This window comes from Sebastes umbrosus, chromosome 20 (genome assembly GCF_015220745.1).
Source record: "Sebastes umbrosus isolate fSebUmb1 chromosome 20, fSebUmb1.pri, whole genome shotgun sequence".
Classification (NCBI taxonomy): Eukaryota; Metazoa; Chordata; class Actinopteri; order Perciformes; family Sebastidae; genus Sebastes; species Sebastes umbrosus.
The window spans coordinates 457,767-479,042 of record NC_051288.1 but is presented as its reverse complement, the minus strand read 5'-3'; the positions used below and the strand labels follow the sequence as shown (position 1 = coordinate 479,042).

The window sequence follows — 21,276 nt, the reverse complement described above, 5'->3', positions numbered from 1 at the left end:
CTGCTATTGGTTACTCTGCCATTTTGCTCATGAATAGTTGGCCCACATTTTACGGCCCTTGCCAAAGTGCCGCCCTAGGCTATTGCCTAATTCGCCTATATTGACGCGCCGGTGCTGTATGTAGTACGCACCAATGATTTGTCTTTCTTTGGAACATTAAAGTCAACTGCTGGAAGTCTGTGTATACTGTATATATGGCATCATTGTATATAAATCCCATGTGTGATGGACTACATCAAGTAATCATTTCATTCATTCCTTAACAACCATTGTCCACATTCAGAGCTTAAGCGACATGCACTCACACACACAAAGTTTCCAGGAGTGGGACCACTGCAAAGCCACAACAGCATCACATCACATACGGCACACTGCATTAAACCTGACACAGCCTGACAGACAGCGTTTGAAACACCTGAACAATGACATCATTGCTGTCTGAATCTCTAATCTTGACTCACACGCTCCTCTACAGACGGAAACACAGCCTCCCAACCTGTTGGCTGGCTCTAATCCTTTAGAAAAAAGATAGGCATAAAGTGTTCCCTACGTTCCCCTCCTGTGAAACCACATACCCGCATTTAAGTGCATTTTACAATTCATCCAAAAATATCCCATTTTTACACATGACCTCCATTACTGAGGATAAGTAGAGTTTGTGCTGTAGCACCTAAAGTCAAATCTATAAGGTCAGACTCGTAAAACCAGACATCATGCTCTTGCTTACTCCAGCGGCAGAGAGGGAGCGTATCACTGGAACGGGGGTGTACTTTATCAATGCCAATAAAAACGCTGGGTCATTAAAGGGCCGAGTGAGTGGGAAATGATATAAACCTTTATGCCTTGTCACTTTACTCACTCTCTCACACACACAGGCGGCAGATCAAAGAAATCCTTCGCTACGCACTTTCTGGTATGAGATGATAAAAACATGATAGGATCAATAAGCACACATCTCTGTGATCACACGCCGTATGTCAGCGTAGAGGACGCCTGTGGTATGCGTGCCTGGTCCCTCAGTAGTGTTCAGGAGCCCCCGCAGGGCCTCGGTACTCACCCAGAAATACATCATCATCTCGGCCGAGAGGGGACGGGAGACCAGGGGCTGGAAGACGGGGATATGCAAGGACACCGGAGAGGCCAGCGTTCTTCCTCTTTGTCTCTGTCTCTTTGTCTCTGTTGGTGTGTTTTTCAGTACGTCTGTCCTGTCGTGCACTGATCTTCTTCTTCAGTCACAGTGCCAGCGCTGCTCTGCTCAGTGTTATCTGACAGCCAGCTAACTGCCCCTGTGTTTGTGGCTTTGTAGTGGAGTCCCTTTTATGTGTCCCTTTGCCCCTGAAGACAGTCGGTCTTCGTCTCCTGCTGACTCTTCTGAAGTGGGACCTTGTCTCTAAGAGTTGCCACTGAGGCTCTCACGCTGCTTCTTCTCCTCCCTGAACCTTTTAAAAAACTCTTCTTGTGCTCCTTCGCTGAAGGGGTAGAGAAAGCGAGAGAAAGAGTAAAGAGAGGCAACAAGGAGAGAAAGTGCTGCGAGGCGTTGTTACTGTACCTCCCCTCGCTTATTGTTCTTCACTTCACTTCTCCTTCTTCTCCTGCTTCTTCTTCCTCCTCTTCTCCAACTTGCCACCCTTTCCTGCCTGCTCAGCTCTTCCTGCCTCCTCTTTTTCCTCTTTCTCTTTCTCTGACATATACTACAGCCTGTCTCCTCTCAGTCTGAGCGCCCTCTCTCTCCCTTCGCTTCTCTTCCTCTCTCGATCCGGGAAGCACCAGTCCAAGCAGCTCTGTTTGGAGGGGAGGCAAGTCTGAGACGTACTTTCTTCTACAGCGTTCCTGGGTGAAGAGCGCTGGAGAGGCTGGGGGGGGTGGGAAAAGCTGGAGATCACCACAAGGTACAGTAGCACAGAGGCTTTCAACCGGTGAGATAAGTGCAGAGGGGAAGAAGTGAGGGGGGGGGGGGGCAAAGGAAAGGGAGAGAGGGAGAAAGAGAGAGAGAATAGAGGGAGGGAGGAGGGGAAGGAAAATGAGCTGGTGGAGGGATGCCGGTGTTGCAGACACACGCTGGGTTGTGGAGACCGACGACGGGCTGCGTACAAGTTGTTGGAAAGCCGACGGAGGAGCCGGAATGAGGGACACGAGGCGAGATGAGAGAGTGAGGAAAAGAGATGCAGCGAGCGGAGAGAAAGAGGGAGCAGCTTGGCTTGTTGTTGCTTATGGTAAAGAGCCAATGATACCAGCCGGTTTCATTAAGTTGCACTGGGAGCGTCGGGGAGGAGGAGGAGGAGGTTTGGCAGTTCGGTGGTGGTGCATGTGGGGGGTAAGAGGCAAGAGAGCCATCACAACAAAATACTATTCAGGGCACTGGTGTAACCTACCAAGAGGGGGGTGGGGGGGGGGATGAAAACAGCTGAACTGGAGCTGCTGCATCTCTTCTTGTTGTTCTTTTGTTCCCTCCGTTTTCCTTCTCTGCAGAGGGAGGGGGGGGGGGGGGGCTGTGTGCTGGTGTTAATGTGTATGGATGGATGTGTGTGTGTGTTGGCTGGGCTGGTCTGGCCAACAGTAGTGCAGAGGGAATATTGTAGGCTGCCATGCTCAAGCTGTGCGCAAGTGTGTGTGTGTGTGTGTGTGTGTGTGTGTGCGTGCGCGCAAGTGTGTTTTGCATGTTTCACTCCGTAATATTAGTTTGCAAATGACTTGTTTGTCACTCACACACACACACAAACACACACACACTGACCACTAATATGTTTTGTACAATTCTGCATCATCATCATTGTATAGTGTGTGTGTGTGTGTGTGTGCGTGTGTGTGTGTGTGCACGTTATGTGGCTGGGCGACAGACAGGCAGAGGGAGAGAGAGGTGGGTGAGGGTTAGATGTTGAAGCCTGCCTCAGCACATTTCCCCCCCCCCCCCCCCCCCCCCCCCCCCCCCTCCCCCCGCCCCCCCCCCACACACACACACACACACACACACACACACACCACCATCACCAGTACAGTCAATACACTACTGAAGCAAGTTGCCACGTGAACCTGTTCACTGCTTTACTGTGCTGCACACACTGGGCACACTGGGAATACTGGGAATACTGGGCCACTCCTGTGTCTCCCTGTTTCAGTATCACACTGCAATTGAAGTCAGACACAATTTCAAACACACATTTCATGTCTTCCAGAGCTTTAAAGGACAAGAGAGCATCTGTCCTGTCAGGAGAGCGTCCATCCTGTCAGGACCATCAACACTGAAGCTGACTGAATCATCTCATACTAACATCATGAGAAAGAAGCACCTTTCAGATTCACATCTTCAATGAAATAATATTAACCAGTCAAACTAAACTCCAAGTTTCTCCCTCAGGACAGGTTAAAAACAGAACTTGGTCCAGATGAGAACAGCTGGCATAAAGATGAGTACATGGCTGTCTTTCTGCTCCCAATCCTGGCAGCTGAGTGCTAACATCTTAAAATGAATGAGGAAGTGGAAGTATTATTTTCCCAGGGATATTCAATTTTTTCATTGTCAACAAATCCCATGTTCAGACCCAAACCGAAAGTGAACGTATCTACTATGAAAATCTCCGTCCTCTGTGACATAGAGCTCCATGAATGAGCCTCACTGTGTCGCTGGCTGACATGTTCTCCATCTCCATCAACACACACACACTGGACTTTATTCTGACTCAGTCCCACGTACACTGTCCTGCTGCCTCAGATCATTACCAGAGAAGTGGTTCCCAAACACCGGGCCGGACCGGTACCAGGCCTCAGAACATTTTCCACCAGGCTGTGAGAAAACAATACGATGCACAAAACTATAATAATAATAAAATAATAACCATATAATTTATAGGCTATAGGCCACTTTTGCAGTAATTACCATAATCCTTAAATTAGCAATCCCAATCCGTGTCTCCTCACCTCAAATGAAAGACAGGATGGAGAGTCAGAATACGTGTTGTGTTCATGTACGAGCGTGGACTCTGTCGTCTACAGGGCTGATTCAGAGAGATGCTTTATGCATCTTAGCTATTTTTTTAACTCCTTCAAATGTAGCAGAATTTATTTTAAAGGGGACATATTATAAAAAGTGAGATTTTCATGTTTTTTTTATTATAAAACAGGCTTAAGTGCTATATAAATACTGTGAAAGTATTGAAACACTAAATCCATAGGGAGATACACACAGCCCATATTCAGAAACTCTGTATTTGAAACAAGCTGTCAGGATTTCTGTCCATTTGTGATGTTACAAATATTCAATATTTAGACCCTTTACGCAGTTTTAAACATAAACATTCTAAATGTGTCCCAGTTTATTCCTGGTTGCAGTGTATGTGAATGTCATCAACTGACAGGAAGTAAACATGGACCCAAGCTGTTGCCTAGCAACACAATCCTGTTGCAATTCCATCGAAATGCGCTAAAATGGAACGTTTCAGACAGAGGGTAGATACAGGCATATTCAGGCCAACAGTATGAGGAAAATAAAGTGTTTTTTTTAACATTACAGCATGTAAACATGTTCTAGTAGAAACACAAAATACAAGTATGAACCTGAACATGAGCATGACATGGGACCTTTAAGATCTGCATTGGGGGTATAGATTCCATATTAAAGTTGCATCAAACAAGAAGAAAAGAAGTTTATGTGTATCATTTCATCATCAATAAGACTCGATCACATTCATTTTAAAACATTGGTATAATTATTCTAAACAAACAAGACCATCGCCTCAACACTGCATACATGTGTACATGTCATGTGACCTGGGCTGGTTTAAAGGGGAATCTACTGAGTTGATTTAAGGCACAAAGGCTGGTAGCTTTACAACACAAACCATGTGGACAGCGCCGTGCCCACACCCTCTTCACGATAGGAAGGAGCGCAATGTATGGCAAACGTCCCCAGTTTGACATTTACCAATGTAGAAAAATAATGAGCTAATTCATAGTTAAAATAGATTATGAATACCAATTCATCTGCGACCATTTGTGCTGAAATTGGTTTTTAAGACTTGCTTGAAATGAGGCCATTTACATACATGTATGCATGCCTGGTGTGCAACCTCAGCGCTCACTCTCCTTCGCTCAGAGACGGGCCGCCTCCTCTCTTTCTCCCCTAGCAACGAACATTCAAAAGAGAACATTTTCCTATCAAATCTGGGCGTCATGCTATTTCAGGTCTGGGTCATGAATAAGTTAGTCCAAACTCTGCATGTGAGTGAGCTAATGCAAAAAAGAGGACAGACTGGTGGTGGGGGGGCTGTTGTCAGGGTCTAGGAGGAGAGGAGCAACATCAGGTCAGTCAACACACATGTAGAGTACTGTGTGCATCCCATCATGCTCAGTGTGCTGGAGGTGACACAGATTTCAAGGGAAATATTCCCAACGTTTCAGACTATGACGCTCTGGGTCCCCCTCTAGCATCAGTTTTGGATGTTTCAATCCTGGGACACAGCAGGAACCTCAGGAGCACGTGGCAGCTCTAGAACACACAGTGACTAAGAGAGCTCCATGAATGAATATAGTACAGAGTTTTAATTGTGGATTATTATTATTATTTACTAATTACCACACGTTTCTTAACCTTGCTTTGTCTAAAATAAATATAAATGATATTTATAATGAAATGGCCATTAAAAGGCAAACTCTATGTAGAAAGAAAGGGCTGACAGCAAAAGCAGACAAGCCGCTGGTGTGAACACCCGACGCGTGAATCACGCAGCCACCACACCACGCAGACGCCACGCGCTCCTGACGCTCCTGGTGTGTCCCAGGCTTCAGGGACGGTGTGTCAATATACGCTTGTTACATGCATGGTGTCTTTTCAAATAAACTTCTGTGTTCACAGGAAGTTTAGTTTTAGGAAACAAAACTATTTAGTTAGGGTTAGGAAAAGATTGACACCCCAAACTGTTCCTGAAGGCTGAGCCATCGGTGTGTGAATGAGTCTTTAGATGAGATCCTGATGGACAGGTAGCCTCAGTCATCAGTGGATGAATGTGTGTGTGAATGGTTGAATGCTGACATGTAGTGTAAAGAGCTCTGAGTGGTCGGAAGACTAGAAGGGAGCTATATAAATACAAGTCCATTTACCATGATAACATGGTGATCTCCATTCCAAAATATTTGCTTTGGTAAAGTCCACCTCAGAGAAAAGAGACTGTTAGGCTCTATTACTAAAAATATGGCAGCTGCGTTGTGTGGTGACAGCGTTGCGTGGTGGCTGCGTGATACACGCGTCGAGCGTTCACACAAGCTGCATTTCAGCTGCGTGTCTGCTGCGTTTCTGCTGCTGTCAGCCCTTTTTTTCTACATAGAGTTTGCCTTCATTTCATTATAAATATAATTTATATTTATTTTAGACCGAGAAAGGTTAAGAAACGTGTGGTAATTTGTAAATATACGTACTATATTCATTCATGTTCTAGAACACTGTCCGACACATATTTCAGAATAAAAGCCTCGTGTTAACAAATGAAGGAATTCTGTCCACAGAAAAAACGCTTGAGGGCTTTTATTTTGAAGTGAAAGCAGGAAGTGTTGATTTAAAAATACGTTTTTACTTTTTTCATCTCCATAACATATTCTACAGATAGACATAGAAACTGTAGTAATGTAGCTGATATGATGTTAATATACAGTCAATAGATCACTTTCACTGTTCGTTGCTGCTGTGAGACGCACGTGACACACGTCAAAAATAGGCGAGACCTCTATTCTCTAGAAGAGACGCAGCTGAGACGCGCATGTGACGTGCGTGAGATGCGCGTCTCACGCGGGCAGTGTGCCTGCTCTAACCTGTTAACACGGACGGCGAAATAAAAAACAACAGGTCACGCAGCCGCCACTCGCTCCTGACGTTCCTGGTGTGTCCGAACTGTTAAGATAAAGCTGAACATTTCTGTCATTGTGGTAGTGAGGACAACTATAGTGCCATTTATGTTCCCAGAGCATGTCTCTGTGTGTCTTCTTGTGTTGTAGCCTATGTAATGTTATAGTGTGTGTATGATATGGATATCATGTTCTAAATCATTAAGTGAATGTCAGTATGAGTGTGTTGTATTGTCGTTATGGAATTGTGAGTTGTGTGAAAGCAGTTTGGATTTGTCCTGTCACAGTGGATCGTCTTATGGAGCTGCTGTGATACGGCATGTAATGAGGATCCAAACAAACACATCCTTTAGTTTGCTGAAATGTCTCCGAATACTCTCTGTAGCTCTGTACTGCACACATCTTCATCCACTATACTCCATCCATTACAATCCAAACCAGCCATGGTAATCCAGTAGATAATTACAACCTACGGGCTGGGAATATTTCACTGTGAGTTTTGGAATGCAGCAAGGTGCGCGCACACACACACACACACACACACACACACATTGAAAGTGTCCTGGATGAGCCCCCTCAGTCTGGTGCTTACAGTCTGGGTTTCAGTGCTGTCAGCAGCCCTCTATCACGCCTTCAGAGAGCAGTGTTGCCAGCTCCAGCTGATCTCAGTCCTCCTGCCGGAGCTCTTCTCATTGACTCGCTGTCTGCTGCCAGGCACACCGAGCAATCTCTCACCTGGACTAACTCAGCAGGCTGCTTTGGCTCCACTACTGTTTACTCTTCCCTCTCCAGAAGAGAAAAAGCAGGTTTATTGTGCATCTGTGCCGGTATGAGTTGTATCTTAATAACATGCGTCCTTTTGGTGTGTTAGTGGGCACATATTGGCATTCCCCTCGTCTCTCTTTTCCTCTAGCTGGGAATATCTGGGAACAGTACTGGCGGCTCTGTGGGACAGAGCATAAGAAAAAGGAGGGAAGGAATTTGTTCAAGGCACACGATGAAATGAAGGAGACCATGCAGAAAAGATGGATTGAGGCCCGTGCACACTGTTACTATGAGACACAATTCTAATGGTGTCAGTAATTTAGGAGCCATGTCTGTAAATATAAATGTAGTCACTTTTATGGTTTATTATAATAATAATTACTATTTATTTATTTATTTTTTAACATGCGGAGGAGGTGGCCGGACTTTGTCAGACCTGCCTTTGTCCCAGGAAACTCCATTAATAACTTGTACCCTTAGCGTGCCCAACACCTCACCTGTTTGATTCGGTTAAACCAACTCGGGTCCGTTTGACCAGTTAGTACGGTTCTAAACAACCGAACCACTTCGGAGCTGACTTGGATCTTTTGGTTGGTTTGTTGTGTGAAAGCAAACCAACCAATCACAGGGTTTTATGATAGCAGATACAGTATGTGAGTTTAGCAGGATTTGGAAAGGTAAACTACTAATGAATCCATCTGGTGATTGTGAAATCTGTTCAGGAAGCAATCTTATACTCGATCTGCATAAGGCCATGTACAGACGTAGGCAAAATTGTTGGTACTCTTCCGTTAAAGAAAGAAAAACCCACAAAGGTCACTGAAATAACTTGAAACTGACAAAAGTAATAATAAATAAAAATTTATTGAAAATTAACTAATGAAAATGAGACATTGCTTTTGAATTTTGGTTCAACAGAATCATTTTAAAAAACAAACTAATGAAACTGGCCTAGACAAAAATGATGGTACTCTTAACTTAATATTTAGTTGCACAACCTTTTGAGGCAATCACTGCAAACAAGCGATTTCTGTAACTCTCAATGAGACTTCTGCACCTGTCGACAGGTATTTTGGCCCACTCCTCGTGAGCAAACTGCTCCAGCTGTCTCAGGTTTGAAGGGTGCCTTCTCCAGACTGCATGTTTCAGCTCCTTCCACAGATGTTCAATAGGATTTAGATCAGGGCTCATAGAAGGCCACTTCAGAATAGTCCAATGTTTTGTTCTTAGCCATTCTTGGGTGTTGCCTGTTTGAGGACCCATGACCTGCGACTGAGACCAAGCTTTCTGATACTGGGCAGCGCATTTCGCTCCAGAATGCCTTGATAGTCTTGAGATTTCATTGCACCCTGCACAGATTCAAGACACCCTGTGCCAGATGCAACAAAGCAGCCCCATAACATAACCTAGCCTCCTCCATGTTTCACATTAGGTACAGTGTTCTTTTCTTTGGATGCTTCATTTTTGCATCTGTGAACATAGAGCTGATGTGACTTGCCAAAAAGCTCCAGTTTTGTCTCATCTGTCCAAAGGACATTCTCCCAGAAGCTTTGTGGCTTGTCAATATGCATTTTGGAAAATTCCAGTCTCGCTTTTTTATGATTTGGTGTCCTCCTCGGTTGTCTTCCATTAAGTCCACTTTGGCTCAAACAGTGACGGATGGTGCGATCTGACACTGATGTACCTTGACCTTGGAGTTCACCTCTAATCTCTTTGGAAGTTGTTCTGGGCTCTTTGGTTACCATTCGTATTATCCGTCTCTTCAATTTGTCATCAATTTTCCTCTTGCGGCCACGTCCAGGGAGGTTGGCTACAGTCCCGTGGACCTTAAACTTCTGAATAATATGTGCAACTGTAGTCACAGGAACATCAAGCTGCTTGGAGATGGTCCTATAGCCTTTACCTTTAACATGCTTGTCAATAATTTTCTTTCTCATCTCCTGAGACAACTCTCTCCTTAGCTTTCTGTGGTCCATGTTCAGTGTGGTACACACCATGATACCAAACAGCACAGTGACTACTTTTCACCCTTTAAATAGGCAGACTGACTGATTACAAGTTTGAAGACACCTGTGATGCTAATTACAGGACACACCTTAGTTTAATATGTCCCTATGGTCAAATTATTTTCAATCTTTTCTAGGGCTACCATCATTTTTGTCTAGGCCAGTTTCATCAGTTTGTTTTTTAAAATGATTCTGTTGAACCACAATTCAAAAGCAACAGCTGATTTTCATTAGTTAATTTTCAGTAAATTTTTATTTATTATTACTTTTGTCAGTTTCAAGTTATTTCAGTGACCATTGTGGGGTTTTCTTTCTTTAACGGAAGAGTACCAACAATTTTGCCTACGTCTGTATATAATTTATATGGGTAACCATGGTGATGGGTATTTTCCCTGATTAATAGGTCAAAAGCTGTTAAAACGGCTGTGCTTGTATCCGACTCCATGTAGCTTGTCAGTTCATTAAGTCCATTAAAAAGTGTGTGACCCCGAATCATTTTAGTCTAACTTCAGAACATTTGCAGTCTAATAATACGCTGTACTACTAATGCTTATAATCACTTATTTATTTGTGACACCAAAGAACCCAATTTAAATGCAACATATATATTTCTGATCCGAACCAAATGAACCAGTCTACAGGTGTGAACGCACCTTTAGAGATGAGATAAGTCGAACGTCTGTGAGCTGACAGAAGTGACCTCTCTTCTCTTCTCTTTATTGAGTCTGAAGCAGATTGCGACTCATCTTGCAATGAACATCCAGGATGGCTTTTATCACACATGCTATAGATGCCTTTAGAACTGAAATATTGAGAAGTTAATTTTATGATGAGTCAATATTCTTGCCCCAAAAATGTAATTGGCATAATGGTGCTGATTTGTTTTTGGGATGGTTGTAGGTTCAAATTCAAGTCCTCCAAATAAGATTACAAAATACGTGTTTTGAAAGTGCCCTTTAGAAAGAAACACATCATTGTCTGATTTCATGGTTCTGTTGACACAATGGGACGCAGGATGATGTCATTTGTGTAAAAAGCATAACAAGTCTCTGTTGAAAAATACATCTGTTTTATGATCTGGCGATGAAATGTGTAAAGTTTGATAGATTTAGGCCCAAAACCGACGTCTGTAAAGGGGAGACTATAAAACGCATAAAACCCATTTCCATTCACATATCTGGAGGTCAGAGGTCAAGGGACCCCTTTGAAAATCACCATGCCAGTTATACCTCGCCAAAATCTATTAGTTAGTTATTTAGTGTTCTTTTACCGACAAGCTAGCATGACATGTTTGGTACCGATGGATTCCATATGACAGTATCTTCACTCTAGCTTGAAAACTCAGCCCGCAACAACCTCTGAAAGACAGAACAGCGGCCGGGCCGCCAGCGGGCCGCCAGCGGGCCGTCAGAGTGTTAAGGGGTTACTAAGTTAATGTTTAGTTACGACTCTTCTCATTATCTAATATAAAACTAAATTATCCTACTTTTCCATTTGTTTAAAGTGCACCAGGATACTTCTTGCACATGTGGACTACACTGCATCTCACAAACTAACGCTGATAACTAATATTCAACTGTCTTCGTTTGCTAACTTGCTAAGCTAGCTAACGGTATTAGCACCTTACCTTGGAGCAAACGAAGGAGTTTTATTTGATCTTGGATGGATTCAGCTGTGACTGAGGTCTTCCACACTGTTTCATTCATATCTGACATCTGACAAACTTTGAGGGGATCTGCTGTGGGACTTGCAGGTTCCACACACACCGCACAAAGCTCGACAGGCCTCCTGCGCCTAGTTACGGTTGCTAACGTAGGATTGGACAGTGGCTGTTCTTGGGAGGGCCTTAACTTATCTTGGGGAACAGTCTCTACATACTAATCAGTATACAGCTATAAATCAATTCATTGTTTTCCTCAACAAACAATCAAAAAATCACTTGAATTTCCTCAACTTTACCACCCATATTAACGCTCTACTCCTGAGATGTCTATCTATGAAAGCTAATTCATTCATTCACTCAAAGGATATGAGAGGTAAAGGAAATTCAGCTTGTACTATCCTGCTCATCTGCTTCAATTCTACTAACTTTAAAAAGGAACATTTTTTAAGCACTTTCAATTTTCTCATTTGGATTTTTTCATTGCAGATGTCCAGTAGTTGTCCGTGCACATTGAGATGAGGTGCTGGAGGAGAGGGGATTCCTTTAAGCAGAGGGATGTGAGCACGCTGCCCGAGGCTTTGCTGCAGCCTTGTGTTGCCTCTGCATAGTTAAACTGGTGGAAGAGATGACCAGCAGCCAAGCCAGAGAAGTCTTCTGTACAGCACTCAGACACTCTGTAAACCCCACACGTACCTTCCGCCTGCTAATGGAAGGGAAGAAAAGTGGAGAAATGTTGCTAACAGTCAGGGAAAGGTAAGTGAGAGCACTACATGTAGCCTTTAATAATTAAGATGGTGGCAAGGACATGAAAGGGAGAGCATGATGAGATTAAGTTCTGTACACAAAGACTCTCACAGTCCGGTAAATATTACTAGGTCAATATTTATATCCATCCTCAGTCATTCATTTGACTAACATCATATAATTTATTTCCTGCATATGATTGATGTCCTGCTATTTAACCCTATGGATAATCACCCTGAATGAGAGTATTCTTGTAATCATCATCTGATGATTGACAGTGTGTTGACTTTTTTTTTTTAGACAGTTAGGTAGACAGGTAGGTAGACAAGTAGACAAGTAGACAAGTAGGTAGGTAGGTAGGTAGGTAGGTAGACAAGTAGACAAGTAGGTAGGTAGGTAGGTACACAGGTAGGTAGACAGGTAGACAGGTAGGTAGGTAGTCAGGTAGGTAGACAAGTAGATAGGTAGACAGGTAGGTAAGTAGGTAGGTAGGTACACAGGTAGGTAGACAGGTAGGTAGGTAGACAGAAGACAGGTAGGTAGACAGGTACCTACCTGGTAGTTAGGTAGGTAGACAGGTAGACAGGTAGGTAGGTAGACAGGTAGGTAGACAGGTAGGTAGGTAGGTTGACAGGTAGGTAGGTAGACAGGTAGGTAGGTAGACAGTAGACAGGTAGGTAGGTAGACAAGCAGGTAGGTAGACAGGTAGGTAGGTAGACAGTAGACAGGCAGGTATATGGACAGGTAGGTAGGTAGACAGGCAGGTAGATGGACAGGTAGGTAGGTAGACAGGAGGTAGGTAGGTAGACAGGTAGGTGGTAGACAGGTAGGTAGACAGACAGGTAGGTAGGTAGACAGGCAGTTAGGTAGACAGACAGGCAGTTAGGTAGACAGACAGGTAGGTAGGTAGACAGTAGACAGGCAGGTAGGTAGGTAGACAGGCAGGTAGGTAGGTAGACAGGTAGGTAGGTAGACAAGTAGGTAGCTAGACAGTTGGTAGGTAGGTAGACAGGTAGGTAGGTAGGTAGGTAGGTAGACAATAGGTAGAGCAGGTTGCCCACCAATCGGAAGGTTGCTGGTTCGATCCCCGGCTCCTCCGGTCACGTCGAAGAGTTCTTGAGCAAGACACTGAACCCCAAACTGCTCCTGAAGGCTGAGCCATCGGTGTGTGAATGAGTCTTTAGATCAGATCCTGATGGGCAGGTTGGCTCCTTGCATGGCAGCCTCTGCCATCAGTGTATGAATGTGTGTGTGAATGGGTGAATGCTGACATGTAGTGTAAAGAGCTTTGAGTGGTCAGATGATTAGCAAGGAGATGTATAAATACAAGTTCATTTAGCATTTATTATATCAGGGTAGCTAGCTGTCAGGCATAGCTCCCTCCATGTTACGCATCATAGGATTTTATCAACCATCTTATGGATAAATGGAGACTCTTCAGTTGATATTGGTAGCATCTCCTCCAACCAGCTACAAGCTCCTTCATTTCCCTCGGAGTGACAGTTGAAAGCTGTTGCTGTTTAAGAGTTGGCATGGTTCTCCTCCTCGGTGTGCCTTCCTACACACCAGTGTTGTGGCAGCCCGTCCTCATTCCCAGGGCTTCAAATACCGAGGCTTTATCATGGCCGTCGGCGTTTGATACCACTGCACAATTATAGCGGTTTTCATGCTGAAAATATGGTGGCGTGTGACGTATGCAGCTTCTGCTCCAAATTAAAAGTAGAGTTCATTGCAGCTGACAGACGCTTATACCCCACATGTATTTCACTGTGATGTTTTTGTAACGGATTACTTATTTGAAAACGTAAATAAATATCTGATTACTTGAATTGCAAACTAACACATTCCTCGTTACAACAAAAAAATAATCTGAGTACTGTAGTGCGTTTCTTTGGAACTAGTACGATTATTCAATACTCGGTTACCTACATCATCAGTTCCAACACGTTCTCATCCCACCTCGTCAAATAGGCTACTGACGCTGTGTCAGACCCCTCAGCGTCACTTTTCAGTGGCGGGAAACACATCCTTGATGTTGTGAGTTAAACAAAAACACTTGCTTAGGTTCAGGCAACAAAACCACCTTGTTAGGTTTAGTAAAAAACTACTTGGTTGAACTTAAAACTACTACGTTTCTACAGTGAAAATGACGCTCTTTAAACTACGTCACCACATCACTTTCTCTGAGCGTTTACTGTTGCTGCGGATGGGTTTATATTGTCTCCTACCAGCGCTAAAGGGTGCCTTGTGCAGCGGTATCGAACGCCGACGGCAGTCACAAAGCTTCGGTAGGGCTACTTGACACCCTGGTAATGAGAATGGGCTGTCAGTTCAGGGTGCACAATAAACTCAGTGGCCCTTCAAATCGCCATTAACAGGCAGTAACTGTTTACCGTGATGACGCTGCCACCTTGTGGTTTCCTGACGCGCCCTCGCAATATGCACGTATATGAGCAAGTTGCAGTATGTTTTCTATCATGTTTTATAGCCTCCAGAATAATATCAATGTTTTAAAAAAGCTTCTGACTCCTACAATACAGTGTAACCACTGGGTCATGGAGGTAACAGACTGGAGTTTTATAGCAACTTGGAGGCAGGATGTGGATTTTACATAATGTACTCTATATTTGACTTTAATTTTTGAAAAGAATTCTCCAGTGATTTAGCACTTCACTCCTGTAAAGTTTAGGGGGTCTCAAGAAACATATAAAAGATAAATCAATGAAATAATAAATTAAAAGAATAGTCAAATTGGAGGCGGGATAAGCTGAGAGACCGGCTCCTGCATTTCTCTTCATGCAACTTGGGACTGTAGCGTTCTTACACCCTCCCTGCGTGTCCATGTCCCCACTGTATGACACAGACTTCTGTAGTCTCCAAGCCCCCGACCACATCATCAGGGTTATTTTCTTAGATGTGACAAAGCTTCTCCAGAGACAAAGAGGGCTTTATACAACTGTTTTCCAGTGGTGGAAGAAGTATTCAGATCTTTTACATGGGTAGAAGTCACAATACTACACAGCTGAAATACTCTGTTACAAGTAAATGTCATGCTTTCAAATATTAGACTTCATTCCTTCCACAGACAACTGAGTCAACTTTCCTTAAACTTCCTGTTTACAAAACCCCTTGTTGGGTCGGTGTTCCAATTACACTGTGACTTTCAGAAAAGCCATATTATTCGGCGTTGTGAGGGTACTGTACACATGCACGCTCATACACGACTGTGTTCCCGCCTATGTACAAAAATATACTATTAATACATTTCAGTTCATACAGAGAATATTTAGCCTGGGACAGCAAAGAAACAGCAACATTATTCACCATTAAAACAATGGTCTCCTTTATTCCCACAAGTTACTCCATCACTATACGCTGCTCCTCACTCATTCATCATTGCATTTATTCATTCACTTGTATGTTTATTAGTTAATAGTTGTGTCTGTCATTAGGGGTTAAATGAACATTTCCTTGATAAAGAATGTGATGACGAGGTTTGTGTGAATGAAGCATTACAGTCACTGACGCCAGCTGTTAACTTTGGTGTCCCTGTTATAGAGCTCCCATTCCATGACACTCCAATGCTCTCTGTGTGTGTGTGTGTGTGTGTGTGTGTGCGCATGTGTGTGTGTTCACTGTAAATAAAACATGGCTAATGTAGCTGATAATACATTTGGATTATGTCAGCTGCTGTAGGTATGCTCAGTTTTAATATTCACAAAATTAAAAAATTAATCTTGTACGTTTCCGTCTGATCTGATCCTACTCGTCAGGATTTGATAGTACAACTGCTTTCCAATTTCCAAACAGTGATGAATTATCTGAATTTATAATATCTAGAAAAAAAAGCAAAGACAACAATTATTTCTCCATTAACCAAAATCAGCTGTATATCAGAGGCAATAAGCACGCAGACACATCTGTGAGTGTGTGTGTCTCACAGGCTCACGGGCGAGTGATCAGACTGAGCCAGCAAATATCCTCTGCTGTATCCTGACGGGGAGACAACATCGATATCTATCAAATATAACATTTATCAGCAGTTCAATAAAACAGAGCCACACAATCAGCAAGTGACATGGAAGAGATTACAGCCTAATTCAAAGTTAATTGAAATACCACTAATATTGCATTAGTTTGTGTTAATGCTAGAACCCAATCCATTATTTATAGGGCTGGTCCTGAGGTAGAAACAGCTGAAGGCAGACACACAGCCTTCAATGTGTACGCTTAATTATCTCCAACCAGAACACTGAAGAATACCATCACACTATTCAACATCTCTAACAACACCAGCCTAACAACTACTGGACTACGGGGGTACAGACTACCGGGGAGCTGGGGTACAGACTACTGGACTACTGGGGTACAGAAAAGACTACTAGACTACTGGGGTACAGACTACTGGACTACTGGGGTATAGACTACTGGACTACTGGGGTATAGACTACTGGACTACTGGGGTACAGACTACTGGGGAGCTGGGGTAAACCAACAAATTTTGTATCAACCATTAACAATACAGGAGCATCTTGAGGGACCGTGTGACCAATGGGAGTAGCTGAGCTAGCACCATGGGCGCCAGAAGTAGAGGAGCCAATATTGTATCTAATAGCTTTTATTCACTGTAGAAATTCAGAATGTAATAATGATTGCTGATGCCGGCCGAAACTCGGAAATCATCATTGGACCAATGCGATGTCAATCTTGTATTCCTGTATTGTTGATTGGTAACGACTCAGGATGTCCTCCCTTTTTACGTGTTTTGGCCAATCACAGATTAGCATGATTCCGTCCGGCAGTCGGACCACAGGGCGTCCATCAAGTGCCACATGCTGCCCCCCTTATCCACACACGTTCACACACACACACACACACACACACACACATAGGGCTACATACAGAGCATACACACACACTCATTACTGTTCCATTCACTCCCTTATATTTATATTCCATATTGTATATAGACCCCTCTTACTGTAAATATTGCCATTGTCCCTACAATTTTTACTAGATTTTTAAAATATTTGTATAATTGATGTTGTTTTGCACAATCTGGTGAGCACTGCAACTTTACATTTCACTGCACATCCTGTATGAGTATGTGACAAATAAAACTGTTGAATCTTGAATCTTAAATCTATTTAGTGCATCTCTGTTTCGACAAAGGCAAAAACAACCTCAAGCAAGCATAAAACTTTTTTTTACACAATTGAGAAAGTTTTATACAATTGTGCCATTTCTATACAGCTTTCTGATGTAATACTTGGAATGGAAATGGAAATACGTCTACAGAAATCAAGCCAGCAGCTAAAGCAAAAAGACAAAGATGAAGAAAATGAGAAAGGAAGGAACTGACCAGTCTGGTGACGAGGGGAAACCCGATGTGCCAGAAGTGCTCGTTGAGCAGCCCGTTGGACACCACGTTACCAAACAGAGCGATGGTTCCTGGCTTGCACAGACCACTTCCTGGCTTGGTTTCTGCAAGATAACACAAGTCCTTTTTCACCACTGTATACAGTCAATGAAAATGATAAAACGTTATACATATAGTATTTACATTTCAAACAGTGAGAGTCTGTTAATAAAACACGTGTCTACAACAGTGTGCAAACACAACCAGTTAATCTCCCTACTTAATTCCTTCCCATGTTCTCTTCTCTCTGCTTGCTCTTTCTTCATTCCCACATCCCTTCCCTCCATCACTTCCTACTAGCAGCACTCAGACCCAACCTCGTCCTTGTCCTCATTATGATCATTGTCATCATCAGGGAGTTTAACAGCAGATGAACGATACCACCAGTGTGTGATACCACCAGTGTGTGTTTGTGTGTGTAAAGGGTAGTGGTGTAATGCAAAGCTCTGCATCTGTTTATTTCACCATAATATCATCGTTGTTAGACATCATCGCTGCTTCATCCTCTGTATCTGTATGTAAATGTGTTCTACTGTCATTTATACTCCACATACAACTATGCACCTAAATTAATTAATTAAAAAAATGCTGTAGCTCAGTGGGTAGAGCGGGTCGTCCTTTAACCACAAGTTGTGAGGTTCGATCCCCGGCTCCTACAGACTGCATGCCGAAGTGTCCTTGAGCGAGACACTAAACCCCAAGATGCTCCCCGGGCGCTTGCAGCAGCCCACTGCTCTTAAATGCAGAGGTCAAATTTCATGTATGCACCTGTATATATTATGACAAATAAAGGTTTCTTCTCTAAGTTAAATAATAAGGTAAAATGTTGTGTGACTGTCTGGGTGGAAATGAAGAGTGGGAATAGAACAGTGGGGAAATAGTCAGAATAGCATTTGAACATATGGCATCATTTAAAAAAACAAAACATAAAGTTGGATTGAAATGCTTATGAGAAAATGTAAATGTTTTTGCCAAAAATGTGAAAAGCTCTCTTGTCCATTGTCCATGCACTTTAGAGACCTTATCATGGAAAGTACTGCTGCTTTGGCTACCAGATGTTATGTTCACACAGTACAGACAACAATCGCCTGGATTACCTGCAGGGCAAAATTCATACGTTGAATCCCAGTGTCCTCACACATTTTGAGAACGTCTCGAAACATTGTCTAAGCTGGTTTACGCTTCTACCCTACCACCTGCCTCTTTAAAGATCTATGGCTATGGCCGGGACCTACAATGCTAAATATTGTCAATTTGTCTCTTACGACTGGTATTGTCCCCAGTAGCTTCAAGACAGCCGTTGTTAAACCTCTACTTAAAAAAACACACTTTGACGCAGGGTCGAATAATTATCGATCAGTCTCAAACCTTCCATTCTTTTCTAAAATAATAGAAAGAGTGGTGTCTCAACAACTTTCAGACCATATATTATTTAGTGACCTTTTCGAACCCTTTCAGTCTGCTTTCAGGGCCTGCCACTCCACCGAAAATGCTCTTACTTAAGTGATGATTTGCTCCTAAACATGGATTCAGATACCACCTCGGTACTTTTACTACTAGATCTCAGTGCAGCTTTTGACACTATTGATCATTGTATACTTCTTGACCGATTGGAGAACAAATTTGGCATCTCTGGCTTTGTTCTCGCATGTTTACAATCTTATCTATAGGAAAGAACAGTGCCCCTCTCTGAGGTGAAATATGACGTACCTCAGGGCTCTGTTCTTGGCCCTCTGCTCTTCTCCCTGGTGGAGAGGAGGTCGTGTTGCTCTGGCTCTATTTGGCAACGCCTGGAAGCTGCTTGACATCCTTCTGGATCCATCTCTTCATATACTGTATGTTCACATTATATGTATCAAGTTTTTTTTTTTCATATGGATTGTCTATGTTGTATTTTCATTATGTTGTTCCTCTGTACAGACATCTATTGCACGTCTGTCCGTCCTTGATGAGGGATCCCTCTGTTGCTCTTCCTGAGGTTTCTTCCATTTTTTCCTTGTTAAAAGGTTTTTCCTCATCCAATGTGAGGGTCATACTGTAAAGGACAGAGGGTGTCGTATCCTGTACAGATTGAAAAGCCCCCTGAGGCAAATTTGTGATTAGTGATATTGGGCTATACCAGGGGTCAGCAACCTGCGGATCCGGAGCCACAAGCGTCTCTTTAGCTCCTCTCCAGTGGCTCCCTGTGGATTTTTAAAAAAAATTGTGGAAATGAATAACTGTTTTTTTGTTTAAATTTTCAACTTTATTTATCATTGTTGTAGGTCTATCATACGACGGTATTAGGGCCACATAAATCTGAGATTTCTAGAATAAAGTCATGATATTACGAGAATAAAGTCATAGGTTTACAAGAAAAAAGTCGTAATATTACGAGAATAAAGTCATAATATTACGAGAACAAAGTCATAGGTTTACGAGAAAAAAGTCTTAAAATTATGAGAATAAAGTCATAATATTATAAAGTAGTAATTTTCCGTGTTATTTTCTTTTTTTCTCGCAAAGTTATGACTTTATTCAACTAATATTACAACTTTTTTCTCGTAAACTTCTGACTTTATTCTCGTAAACTTCTGACTTTATTCAACTAATATTATGACTTTTTTTCTTGTAAACCTATGACTTTATTCTCGTAACATTAAGACTTTTTTCTCGTAATATTATGACTTTATTCTGGAAATTTCAGATGTTTTTTCCCTCAATGTGGCCCTAATACTCCGTAGTACATTTGCGCGTTGGCCCTCACTGCATTAGACCTATATACTATATACTTAGACTATAATCTGTGTTACCTTCATCACAATGATCAGATTTCTTTTGCCTAAAATGGCTCTTTTAATAGTAAAGGTTGCTGACCCCTGGGCTATACAAATATAATTGATTTGACTTGACCTAAATTAGATTTAAGTACAAATATTATTACAAAAGTGGATGCTGTTTGTATCAGTTATGAGCGCATTATCTGTTCCTATCCCAATAATGCATTTGTTCACATCTCTTTTAACGAGTGCTGTGAGGTCAAACTAGGATGAATGAGGATGACAACAGACTGACCAATTACAGAAGACCACCAGTCCACCTCCTTTTGTAGGTTGTAGAACAATGCACATAAGGCAAGAAACATCACAAGAGCAACAAAACCAACAAAGGAAAAGGCATTGCTGCTCTGTCTCTTGTCTTTTCTGGTTCAAGTTGCAGAGTAAAACGTGTCACTTGTGCTTTTGGAGCCAAGCATGGTTTGAGTCTCTTTATATATATAAAGAGACTCAAACCATGCCATGCCAGGCCTGGATGGGTGGAGAGAACATTACAGCCTGCTATGCTTTATGGATGCACTGCTGTCTTTGAAACTGTCCTCCTGAGTTTGACTTCAGTAGTTACTGTCATTCACTCATCGTACTTCCATTCCATTTCTCCTCTCTCATTCGCCTGCTTTCATCCATTCTTTTGGTCTCTTGGTCCCTCCTCTTTTACTCTCCTGCTGCCATCACTTCCTCCTCACATTTTGTTGTCTTCTCTTCCTCCTTTGATATGGTGTTTGTAAGACAATTCAGATGCATTTGAATTAAAGCTATATCATTTTGTAGCAACACTCAGGATCTTTTGTTGTCAATTTTCAGGCACAATGTGTGGCCGTTGAATGATGGGCTTCCACTGGATGACCTCCATGCCCACATCAGGAACTGTCAATGGAACTTGGCTAATTCCTGGAATAATCTTTTTCTATATACCAATCTGACAGAACAGAGGACTCTAGGACAAAAGGAGGAGACGAGTGCTTTACAGTGAATAACACTAACGTCGATGCACAAATTGAAGATGCTGACCGGATTGCATCTCAATGGATT

At 42.6% G+C, this 21,276-nt stretch overlaps 1 long non-coding RNA gene across 2 annotated transcripts; it reads left to right on the top strand.

The window, feature by feature from the left end:
• Window positions 1–4,641: 4,641 nt before the first annotated feature.
• LOC119479442 lies at window positions 4,642–17,631 on the top strand. 2 transcript variants are annotated; one of them, XR_005204685.1, is made up of 3 exons: window positions 4,642–5,297; window positions 11,763–12,018; window positions 17,263–17,631. It is a non-coding gene; the product is annotated as an uncharacterized LOC119479442 (long non-coding RNA). The 2 variants fall into 2 exon arrangements; XR_005204684.1 differs by having other exon boundaries at window positions 11,760–12,018.
• Window positions 17,632–21,276: the final 3,645 nt, after the last annotated feature.